Source organism: Trachemys scripta, chromosome 7, assembly GCF_013100865.1.
Source record: "Trachemys scripta elegans isolate TJP31775 chromosome 7, CAS_Tse_1.0, whole genome shotgun sequence".
NCBI classification, from domain to species: Eukaryota; Metazoa; Chordata; order Testudines; family Emydidae; genus Trachemys; species Trachemys scripta.
Window position 1 is genome coordinate 91328366 of NC_048304.1, and position 13056 is coordinate 91341421.

General features: G+C 43.3%; 1 protein-coding gene across 3 annotated transcripts in view; it reads right to left on the minus strand.

Moving 5' to 3' along the window:
- The window catches only part of SGMS1 (sphingomyelin synthase 1), a 198079-nt gene extending 187824 nt beyond the window's left edge, over nucleotides 1-10255 (minus strand). For all 3 annotated transcript variants that reach the window (XM_034776043.1, XM_034776039.1, XM_034776040.1), the window contains exon 1: nucleotides 9907-10255. The gene's annotated coding sequence lies outside the window, so the exon portion shown is untranslated. The remainder of the gene's footprint in view (nucleotides 1-9906) is intronic.
- Between the last annotated feature and the right edge of the window lie 2801 nt (nucleotides 10256-13056).

Below are 13056 nucleotides of genomic sequence, written 5' to 3' on the forward strand. Positions count from 1 at the left end.
ATAATATGGCTCGTACGGAGCCAAACAATCCTTTTCGACCAAACAAGTATCATGCTAAGAGTTATTAGAAGAGAATCAATAGTCACCATAACAAGCATTTGATAAGCCCGTTTAAAAAGATTTTACAACCCAGACTGATTTACCCTAATAAGTATAATCGGAAGGGAAAAGTCCCTGGATTGTTTTAATAGGTATTTTACAAGATATACAGTGATTCCCATAAAAAAAAGTCTTTATTCACCAACTGCTACCACACAGATGTCTCCAAGACTCCTCAGGGCCAGACTCCGTAGGCAGTCCCTGTTAAATCATACAGCCAGTTGCTTGACCACACATTGGTTCATTCTGAAATGCATTTAAGAGACCAAATAACCAGTATCAGTGAGGCTTATTGCTAAAATCAATAATAATATAGCACAGGGAAAAGGTTCAATACCATACCTTGTGCAGCATTTTCACCTTCACCTTACAGGAAAGGTGTGCTCCCAAAGTTACACTGCTAAAGCCATCTTTTTATATCCTACCTGTCTACAAGCAAAGGGGAACTATGTACAACATCTGAAGCTACATTTAATCAATCAACTTTCTAACTTGTTATTTTGGTACCATGGTGCACCCTTAATCTCTTTGTTCCGAACACACATACACTCCAGGTACCAGAGAAAATAAAGGCACCTTTTTGGTTTGTACCAGCATAGAACAGTCATATCTTGTCCTTTGGGACATACCAGTACACCTCTATCCCAATATAATGCTGTCCTCGGGAGCCAAAAAATCTTACCACGTTATAGGTGAAACTGCGTTATATCGAACTTGCTTTGATCCGCAGGGGGTGCGCAGCCCCGCTCCCCCAGAGCACTGCTTTACCACGTTATATCCGAATTCGTGTTATATTGGGTCGCGTTATATCGGGGTAGAGGTGTAGTAGCTTGTGAGCATTTAACTCCCTACCAGTTGCTATAGTAAACACTTACATGTTGTGATCCTAACAGTTTTCCTATCTACCTAAGCCAAAACTTACTTCAGCTAAGGCAATGTGTTATGGCATACTTAGCAGAAGTGAACATGTTTAGAAAAAGTCGTAGGCCAATTTAGGCTATGTAACTCCTAATATTACATTAATACTGTTTTACTCAATGCATATTAGTATTTATAGTAAAGATACCACATATTGATAATGTGATATATATGTTAGCCCAACATATGTTGGTCAAAAGTCCCAATTAAGTCATATTTAGAATGCAAAATAGTTGTCATACTTCATATCAGTAATAATTGTTAAGTGAAGGCTGATCACTAACAGTTGCATGTTTGTTTTCAACATATTCACAAAGAAAATCTCAGTATACGTGTGTGTCTGTGTATGTGCAAATAATGAAGAGGGTAATTATAAAGTTTGAAAATAAAGTGTTAATCTCAGTCATGCTACATTTTTAATTTACAGTTAAACTTCTAACTTAAATATTTAACTTCTACAATAATTTTTTTAATTTAATTTATATATACCATTTCCTTATATGCAATAGGTATTGATTAAAAATAAAAACTAATGAAAACATATACAGTTCTACACTGCTTCTCGGGCACTAAGGGGAAAAACAACAAAGCACACGATACAAGCAGCTTGAAACTATAATTTGTTATATACATTATAAATCCAGTTTGAAAAAGTTCTGGGCCAAGTTTCATTCTGTTACACACACAAACCTACAGTAACCCTTCAGATCTCAATGGAGTCATTTTAGATTTAGTCCTTTGAATACAAAAATTAAGTCTTTATCTTCCACTTTCAAACAAATAAGATTTTTGTATGTTCTCTCCAATTTCCAATTACTAAATCCATAGAGGTATAATATTCATGAAAAGCATACATAATTTCAATCCAGAAGACAAAAATCAAGGTCAATCTAACACAGATAGGGCTGCCAGGTGTCCAGTTTTAAGGGGGCCTACACAGTCTCCGGGCAGAAGTATTGACTGGACACCAAAAGTCCCGTTATCACCATTCCGTTGTTGCCTCAGCCCAAGGCCCTTTAACCCAAGAGTACTGGGCCCAGAGCTGGGGAGGGGCAGAGCTGGAAGCGCCCCGTGTCCTAGTCCCAGCTGGCCTGGGGAGGGACACCTCCTCTTCCCCTGCACGGGCTGCTCTCAGGGACAGGTCAGACTCACCTCTGGGAACCTCTCCGGCTGCAGGAAGCTCCTCTCCCTACCCCCGCTTCCTGCCCCCATCACTCCCTTCAAACTCGGAGCAGGAGAGACACAGTCCCCTTCAAACTCCCTCTTCTCTTTATAGTGAGGTGAGCCTTTGATTGGGGGCAGGGTCAGTTTTGTAGAGTCCAGTTTTGAGAAACTGGAAAGTTGGCAATTCTAAACACAGGATCCAATTCTACGGGGATCAATGGTAAAATTCTCACTGACTTGAATTGTGAAGGATCAGTTCCTTTTTTTGTAATTTTCCAATTATTAAAAAGAAAACTAACAATCATCATTTTCACCTACTCAGGATTCAAAAGCCTCAACAGATTTGATGCAATCTCTACGAACTCTGTTGATGCAGGCTGATATATTGATGCCAGTCAATCTGAGAGAAAGGACGGTCTTGAGGTTAAGGCAGTGCACTGGGACTCAGAATATGTAGGTCAAATTTCCAGATCTGGCAAGTGATTCCGTGCAAGTGACAATTCCTATGCAACTCATCAGAATGGCAGTTCTCCATCAAACAAAACAGTGACAGTACCACCTCTATTCTCCCATTCTTTACTTGTCTTGTTCATTTAGATTGTAAACTCCTTGAGGCAAGGACTATTACAACACCTACATTCAGCCAGCAAATTGGACTGAAAATCAACCGCAATAAGACAGATATCATGACCTTTAATATTGCCTCACCATCATGGATAGAGGAATATATTCTCACCAATGTAGAAACATTCACATACTTGGGCAGCACCATCAGCCATGACATCGGAACGAGCCAGGACATCCGCAACAAAAATCAAAGCCAGGAACACCTTCAGGAGCTTACATACAATCTGGAAATCATCAAAATACAACACCAAAACCAAACTCAAGATCTATCAGAGCTGCAAACTTTCAACCAGGGTGGATAAAAATCAATGATTTAAAAAAAAAAAAAAAAAAAAGATTTTTTTTTATTTAAATTGGATGTTTTTGATAAAATGCTTTTTGAGGAAAACACCTATCTATAGTTTTAATTAAGATTCATTATAGCTCAAAGATATCTCATCATGGAATAGGGATTATAAATGCTAATTCTATGGTATAAAACAATACAGTCATGTAATGTTTAAGAACAATTTTGTAAATGAGTTCCAATAGTTCATGGATTGGGGACCCAATCTTATGGGGTTCCAGGGACTTCTGTATAGATTATTTAGGTTAATCTTTCTATCTACCCAATGGGACTCAGTGCTCAGTCTAGAAGATACCATCAGAGATACTTAGTTTTGCAGTTCTCAAACTGTGGATTTGTCTCCAGAGATAACATTCTTGTTAACAGCAAAAATATTTTAAATAAATAATATATAGAGGTGAGAAATAACAGACCTCAATCCTATTGTCCCTCCGCAAATTTGTGTACACAGAGTCAATCCCTTACCTCTCTCTAAAAGTGCGAAGTTTCAAAAAGTTCAATGAATAGAAGATTGTTGGGGACGGAATAGATCTGGACAAGGAGAAGAAGTCTGGAGATAAATGTGAGAAGGGAGGGGCAGCCAGTAGAAACAAAAGTGAAACTGAGCAACATATTCCAGAATTCTTGAGGTCTTTCTGAGTGTAACCTTCATTGATCTGAGATCTACCATACCATTCTCTCACTAGAAGGAAAAACCTATAATGGCAGCAGGCAGTAAAAGAAACCCAGTTTGGGAATATTTTAATGAAGTTCCTCTACCTATGTGTAAGACAGGCATGCATGCAAAATGCAAACAGTGCAACAAAGAAATGCAAGGCCTGGTTGCCTGAATGAAACACCATCATGAGAAGTGTTCCTTTGCAGGAGGAAGATGCGTTGAAGAGGATGAAAGGAACATGTCTGAACATGCAGGATCTTCAGGTTGGTGAACTTTTTTTATTTCATACTTCTTTCTTAAGGACTGTCTGTCTTCCTTCTGGACTATTCTTGAATTCTCATGTTTGAGCAAAAAATATAGTTGTTACTCTATGGTAACATCATTTTAGATACAGTTGTGATAAAAAATAAATAGCTGAAATAGGCATATCTTTTTTTTACAATTTCACCTTTAAAGTAGTACTGAGTGTCAGTGAATGCAATAAGTAATACTAAATGAGGAGTTTGGTAATAATAATTAAATAACTGCATTGACTTATTTTGTTTAGGAAACTCCGCCCTCAACATACAGGATGCTGAAGACTAGCCACCTTCAAGATCACCATCATTTTCTATAGTTTCAGAGTTATCTGCCAATGACAGTGTTTCAGACACACTGTGTATGTAACATAGCCACAGTATCTGTGGCAAAAAGAAAAAAAAAATCTCCATCATCCAGAAACAACCATAGATAAGTTTGTGATAAGAACCAGCAGATTACAAAAAGAGGTAATTAATGAAAAAATTGCCTGGTTTGTTTATGCAAAGAACTCTCCATATGATTGAGAACCCACACTTCATTAACATGGTTCAGTCATTAAGACCAGAATAAAGTCCACACAACAGAGCAGATGTTGAAGGCAAATTGCTGGATAAAGTGTATGAAAGAGAAATTGAACAGTGTTCAAAAGGTCTAGAGGGTGAAATTGTTGGGTCTTGATGGGTGGAGCAATGTCCACAGTGATCCTGTTGTATGTGCTTATGTGACAACAGAAGAAGCGGAAGTCTTCCTTACAGAAACAATTTTTACATCAGGAAATGCACACACAGCAGAATACTTACAAGAAGGAGCAGTAAAAGCTATAACTGTGAAAAAAAATTCAAATGTCTAGTATGCAGCTTGGTCACAAACAATGCTGCAAAGGTACCCAAGATGAGAAGAAATTATTTAGAAGAGAGTCCAAGCTAATAACATACGGTTGCGTGCTCATTTGATGCACCTCCTAGCCAAAGACTTCAGTGTTCCAGAAATAAAGGCTAATGTTGTTGAAATTACAAAATACTTCCATAACAATCACTTTGCAGCAGCTGCTCTGAAAAAAGTGGGAGGAACCAAGCTAACTCTCCCACAAGATGTGCGATCAAACTCAGTAGTGGACTGTTTTAAGCACTATATCAAGAACTGGTCTAATCTGATGATAGTTTGTGAACAAAATTGTGAAAAAATAGATGGCACTGTTACAGCCAAAGTTCTCAACATTGGGCTTAAGAGAAATGTTGAACACATGCCGAGTACCTTGAAGCCTATTTCTATAGCCTTGAACAAAATGCAGGGAAATAGCTGTTTTATTGCTGACGCTGTTGAAATTTGGAAGGAAACTAAGTGAGAACTTAAAAAGAGAAATACGCAATGATAGAATTAAATTACAAGCATTAAAAAAACAAATGGGACAAGCACTATCTCCAGCTCATTTTCTTGCAAATATTCTCAATACTCGGTATCTGGGTCAAACTTTAACTGCTGAAGAAGAGGAGTTGGCTATGACATGGACATCCAGCAATCACCCCTCCATAATGCCAACTATAATAAACTTATTAGAGCATAAGCTTTCGTGGACTACAGCCCACTTCTTCGGATGCAGTCCACGAAAGCTTATGCTCTAATAAATTTGTTAGTCTCTAAGGTGCCACAGGTACTCCTGTTCTTCTTTTTGCGGATACAGACTAACACGGCTGCTACTCTGAAACCTATAATAAACTTCAGAGCTAAGGGTTAACCATTCAAGAAATATATGTTTGCTGATGATGTTTTAAAGAAAGTCACACCAGTGAACTGGTGGAAATCACTTAAGCACTTGGATTCAGAGACTGCTGAAGAGATAATCTCACTTTTAGCAGCAGTACCTTCTTCTGCCGCTGTAGAAAGAATATTTTCTTCCTTTGGACTAATTCATTCCAAATTGAGAAATCGTTTGGAACCTGAAAAGGCAGGAAAGCTTGTTTTTCTTTTCCAGATTATGAACATACAGCAAAATGAAGGTGAAGACAACTAAGTTAACTGCAGAAGCCAATATTTTAAGTTTCTCATGTTGACCTGGCTGACATAGTCGATTTAATTTTTGTTTCTTAAAAAAAAAATATTTAATTTAACTATTTTAGTTAAAAACAATTTTAAGAAAAACAAACCTGATTTTAAAAAATTTGAATGTTTAATTAAATTCAAAAATTCATATGCTTGTTTTGTTAAAATATAATATGTTTTGCTGTTGAAGAAAAAAAATCCAGAATACACAACATTGTTATTTTAGTTAAATAAAACAATTTAAATGGTGATGTTCTCCTCCTAATACAGCATGGCAAGAAAATCCTCCAAATATTAATGATTAACCTGTTGTATTGGAGACAGTTCACCTCCCAATGACTTCATAAATATCTGCTTCAATTACCTTTGGTAAATGAATCATTCATTTTCTGATATAGTTATAAAACTAATCTGAAAAGTTTTCAAAATAAATCACTTTAAAAATGCATAGTGTGTATCTTCTAAAAATGAAACCTACATCCATCTCTGAGTTGTGAAGAATATGTATGGAAGGTTATAACAACCAACATGAATTCACTTTTATGTAGAAATCCATATTAAATCGAGTCTTCCTGACTAGTGATTTAAATCAAATCCACCTTACTTTCAACACTACTTTATAGTGCAGAATGCTGGGGAATGAGAAAGTACGACACGTCCAAACTGTCTTCATTCCATACAACCTGCCTCAGAAAAATCCTCCGTATCTTTTGGCCCAGAACAATCTCAAACCAAGATCTATTGACACAGTGCAGCCAAGAGGATCTGAGCACCATCATTGCCAGGAGGCATTGGAGATGGATCGGTCATGTGCTCCAGATGGAAACTGATTCTATCACCAGAGTTGCAATAAAATGGACACCTGAAGGCAAGCTAAAATGAGGCCACCTGAAAACAACATGGCGAAGAGCTGTGGAAGCCGAGCTAAAAACCTGGGGCACAGCTGGGGAACCATTGAAAGACTTGTCAGAAACAGACGAGTGAAGGAGCTTCATCACTGCCCTAAATGCCAGAGATGTAATAGGAACATCATGATGATGATGATGACAACACCTAGCAAACTGTAGACTTCCATCTTGGTTGGTTCCTCTTGAAACTACTATAATATAAGTAAGTCATAAAGACACTACCTACAAAAATAAGCAAAACTTGGCCCTTCATTCAGCAAGCAAAGTTTTATGGGCTAATTGGGAGGTGTATACAGGTCCAGTGATAAATTTGAAAGGCTAGTTCTGTGTGGTATTTCTTCTCTTAGATCACTAGTTTTATAAGCAACACCCAAAATCTTGAAGGAGCATAATGTCAGTTTCATACTATTTTTAATTGTCTTTATTTGTTACAATACCACCTTAGAATTACAAGATTTTTGTACACTTTTTGAATATCTTTCCGTCCAGACATATAGACAGGTCAGTTTCACTTTCAGCTTCTAATACAATTGGGTCTGATCCTGCAAGGTGCGGAGAGCTCCCAAAGTCTACTACGGTCAATGCAGGATCCAGGCTTAGTTCAATGTTGGGATTATGAACCCTACAAGGCAGTGCTTATTTGTTTGAAAAAATCTATTTTTCAATCTAGATTCCAGGAAGACATGACAAAAGCTCTAAGAGCAATAGAGAAGTATTGTTTTACAAAACTCACATCGGAAAACAAATTTGAGCTGAGACTATCCCTTTCCACAAAAAAGAAAGTATTCACCTGTCATCCTTTACAATGGTTATACAGTTGTTCTCCTTATTTATAAACTGTGCACACCAGAAAGCCCTGTAATTTTAGGGCCATACTTCCATTTATAATTTTAAAATGCAATAAGGTATATTTAAGTCAATGTTAAAACTTTTTGGGGGTTGGGGAGTCTGTGTCTACATACACTTCTCCTAACAACAGAAACTGGAAACCTGAAGTTTCAAGGCATACTAATCCATATCTATGGCCCCAAAACGCACTCCTAGCACTAACCTCACCTCCTGCCCTGGCTCACTAAGCCCTCACCCACCCCAGGACACTACCACAAAAGCACATTAACCATCCCCAGCCCTGTAACACACACACACACACAGTCTTGAGCTAGGACTGCTGGCTCAGTGACTGCTGGCTCAGTGGAAGCAACACCAGGGCTTCCCAGTCACATAAGAAAACAAAAATTAGCCCTTTTTTGTGTATAAAAGACGGGAATTCAGATGAGGTCTTTAAAATTTGACTCCAGTATAGCCCTTAGAAGGGCTATTATAAACAGATCACCTTTTCTGGGGAGTTCTTGGCTGGTTGGGCTACAATCCATGAGTCTTTGAGCTAGGCCTGCTGAGTCAGAGGAAGCAACTCCAGGACTCTTCAGTCCAGGCCTCCCTTACACAAATGGGCAGCCTCCCTGGAACTGTGCCTCCAATAACCACCAAGAAACAAAATCAATCTACCTAAGCAGCTACGTGCAAGGAGGAATCCATTCATTACTGCTGCCTCCTTCATTTCTCATAACTCTGGGGTTGTTGGGAGCAGAAAGCCTGTAAGCATTCACAAAAGAGAATTTCGTATCTTCTGCTGAATTCCCAACTCAGCCTGGAATTTCATTCCACAAACGTCTATGTTGACTATGCCCATTTCACTGCTCCCCGGTGAAAGCAGAGATGTAACCAACAGTTTTGGCCTTAAGAGATGCCATTCTCCATCACTCACTCACACCCTTCCTCCTTCCCTCCCTCAAGAATTCAGAACTTGTGACTGCAGCTGCTTGTCTGCCCCAGGTTGTAACTCAAAACACATCACTGGGCCACTTCCATCACTGAATATAATGTCCATAAAATCCTAAAACTACCTTTTGACAGTAGAAAGGTTAGTGACAAGATGGTCCTTTTATATGCCCCCTTGTTGCAATGTGAGGTTCCAGACATTACAGCATTTAAAACCAACAGGGTCACATTCATTACTCTCTCTCTCTCTCTAAACACACACACACACACACCCCAACTCCAGCAGCAACCCTCACCTTGGCACTCTAAGCCCCGTCATCCATCACCTGGGTGCCCCCATCCAACCTGGCACACTAACCCTTTCCCTCAGCAGCTGCCTCTCCACTCTGGCACTATGCCCCAAATCCAATGGCAAACTAGCTCTTCCCTAGCTCACTAACCTCTGCCAGCACCAGCATATCCTACCTTAGATCACAACTCCCTCATCAGCTACCTTCTGATCTGGCACACTAAACCTCCAGCCTCCCAGACACTGCCACATCACAACACTGTAATCCAGACAACAACTCCATTCCTTCCCCCCACACACACACACACTCTGGCATGTCCCCACCCTGTCCTGGAAAACCGACACCCTCCCCTCCCTAACAAGCCAGTCTCCCTGGCCCAAAAACCCACCCAACAGCCTAACTTTACCTCCCGTCCTGGCCACTAACCCCTCACCCACCCCAGTGCGATAATCCCCCAGCACCACAACCATCCCCGCACAGCCCCGGCTCGCCAACTACCCCCGCCCCAGCTCACTAACCACCAGCCCCCAAACTCAGCTCGCTAACCACCAACCCCAACCATCCCCCACTCAGCTCGCTAACCACCAACCTCGGCTTGCTGCCCACCCCTCTCTCCCCCGCACCAGCCCCGGCTCGCTGCCCCCCACCCCCCCCACGCGCGCGCGTGCCCCCGGCGCTCGCTGGACTCTGGAGGGCGCAGCCGGGTTCCAGGGACTGGGGCTGCCTGCGGGCACGGCGCCCTGGGCAGGATCAGGCCGGCTGGCTCCTGGCACTCACCGGGCTGCGGGCCGGGCCGCCTCCCGCAGCGGAAGCCCAGCGCGGATGGGCGTCGGGGTGCTGGGGACGGGTCGCTGAAGCTCCGTACGGCTGCCAGACTCTCCGAGCTGTGGCGCACGGCGCGGCCGCTGGCGGAGTCCCCTGGGCGGCAGCGGTAGCGGCCCGTGGGTCCCGTACGGCGAGGGGCGGGGAGGGCTCACCCACGTGATGGGCCCGTGTCATCCTGCGCAGCTGCCATCAGCCGCCGGTCCGGCGGGCTCCGCGCCCCCCGGGGGGACCCGGTAGCGCCCCGCACGCACAAGGGGGAGCCCCGCGGCTGCCCCTGGAGACCTGCCCACGCCGCCGGCAGCCCGGGCCCGCACACACGGGGTCCTGCACGGGGCGGAGACTGCAGAACAAGCAAGCTGGGGAGGGTGTCTGCGCCTTCATGCCTCTGTGGGCCTGAGGGAAACATGACGTGTAAACACCAGAAGGAAGCGTATAAAACATATACAAAGTGTTATTTGATATCATGTATTGCAGTGTAAACGTAGCAAGCTGTAACTAAAGAGAAACACAGCCCAGGCGTCACCCCCGCCAGGTTCACCCAATACACCGCGAACGCACCGATCAACCACAAGGCGGCCAGACTACAGGTTACAAAAGGTGTAGGCCGGGGGGAGGCAGTGCACAGAACAGCACCAACGCATCACACCCGGCTGCCCCTGCCGTCAAAAAGGCCAGTTTGGCCTGACCCAGTAAAAAAATTGCCCAGGCAGGAAACAGGCCACATGCGAGCGCTGTATCTCACTCCCAGAATTAACAGGGACCTGCAAAAACCCGGACTAAAACCGTTGAAAAGCTGCTGTAAAAAATCAAACCGGGGCAATGAAGGGGAAAATGAAAGGCCATAGCAGAGGCCAAACAGAAGGGGTGCGGCCTACACTCCCCCTCAGGTGATGTGGCTCGCAAAGCAATTGCTAAGAAGCAAGATTCACCACTGCTCAAGTCACCCAAGTGCTTAGGGACATGGAGTCACTCAGGGACTAATATATGCAGGAAGTGTGGGGGAAATCAGATTGGGCAGCATAATGCCGCATCTTGACACAGAAACCATAGAGCTGCTTCTTGTTCTTAAGTAGGGCCCTACCAAAGTCAAGGTCCATTTTGTCAATTTCACAGCCGGGGGGTTTTAAATTAGTCAATTTCACCATTTTAGATGTTTACATCTGAAATTTTACAGTAGTATTGTAACCATGGGGGAGGGAGGGGGTCGCAAGGCTATTGTAAGGGGGTCATGGGGTTGCCAGCCTTACTTCTGCCCTGCTTCTCCCAGAGGTGCTGCCTTCCGTGCTGGCCAGCTGCCTCTCTAAAGCCTGTGCCACAGCCAGCAGAAGTGCAGATCACAGGATATGGGGGGAGGGAGGAAAAGGGGGTTACCATATGTCTAGTTTTCCCAACAGCATGGAGGACTGATAGCTGGAGCCGCAGCCTTTCCACGCAGGGGTGTGTGTGTGTGTATGTGTCAGCTCGAGCCACAGCCTCTCTGTGCAGGGTTTGTGTGTGTATGGCTGTTTGTGACAGGTTGAACTGTAGCCTCTCCATGTGGGGAAGTGACAGCTTGAGCTGTGCAGCTTCCTGCAGTGAGGGAAGGTTCCCGGAGGTGGGTCTGACCCACCCTGGGAGCTGCCCCTGTACGGGAAGAGGAAATCTTGTCCCTCCACATCCCCTGCTGGGACTAGCAGCTGGAGTCTTGCACAGGGTAGGACCCCTCAGCTGGGCACCAGATTTCACAGGGAAGATCAGATTTCATGTTGCGTGAGGCATTTTTCATGGCTGTGAATTTGGAAGGGCCCTATTCATAAGTGGAAAAGAAGCATCTGTCAGGCACTTTGACGACAAGACCTGCCCAGCTGTAACCAAATCTTGGGTCACAGAAGGGAAGATAGCTTGTGAAGGGAATGCAGGAGTGCCCTCTGCAAGAACAGTCAGTCAAAAACCCTCTGCAGACACTGAGCAGCTTGTTGAGACTGTAAATCAGAGAGGCTCTTACCCAAAAACCACACAGATCAGATTCCAATCTGAATAGTAGTACTTGTGGCACCTTAGAGACTAACAAATTTATTTGAGCATAAGCTTTCGTGGTCTACAGCCCACGAAAGCTTATGCTCAAAAGGTGCCACAAGTACTCCTGTTCTTTTTGCGGATACAGACTAACACGGCTGCTACTCTGAAATCTGAATAGTGATGGCTACCGCCAACTCCAACTTAACCAACCAGGAACAATCAGGCAGGATAAGCTTGGTCAACCCAGCCTGGGTAAAAGAAAAAGAAGGCTCCTGGAGGAGACAGACTTGGAGGGGAAAAGAGGGTTTAAAAAGTGTGTATTGTCCAAGAGCCATGAACTGTAAAATGCCTGGTCTGGCTGAGCACTTTGCAGGAGCCACCAGGAGTTGAAAAGGCCATTGTAGAATGTAGGTAAATCCAGGCTAAGTAACCATGTCCTAGCAGAACAAATAAGAGTCAAAGCCCATCTCCCCAGCATGACAGGGGGGAAAGAAAGCCACTGAACAGACCAAATGCAAAAAGCTGACACCCTACTCACCAGGTCAATGACCCTGTCTCTCTTATCTAACAGCAAGAACAGCAAATCAGAGTGAAACCAGGTGTAACAGTTCCAAAAAATGGTTGATGTGCCCCTGAATCTAGTCCAGAAGTTCTGATAAAGGGTCCAGATACAGCAGTAGGTGCTACAACATTGAGGTCATGAAGTTGTTGGCAACCAAAGCCCATCCCCAAAAAGGAAGTCCAGTAAGGAGCCAGCACCATTTCTGCAGGAGGCCTTGCACCCTCCACAGCCATCTCCCACATCTATATTGTTCAAATCAGAAATAAAAAAACAACACTTTCATCCCAGAAGTGCCCCCATTATTGCAATGGGGAGGGAAGCAATTGGGAACCACTACACTACCAAGATCCCAGTAAGATCAAATTGTTCTTTGCCCAATTGATTCGAGCAGAGGATGCCTGTTCGTATATTGCAGACAGGTGCAAAGTGCCTGCATATCACCTTCAGATATGATAAAAACTGAGATGTAATTAATATAGGCTGACAGACAAACCAGGAAAGCATCTGGCCCCTTGGGCAAAGGTAGGTCAGTCAATGGGCTT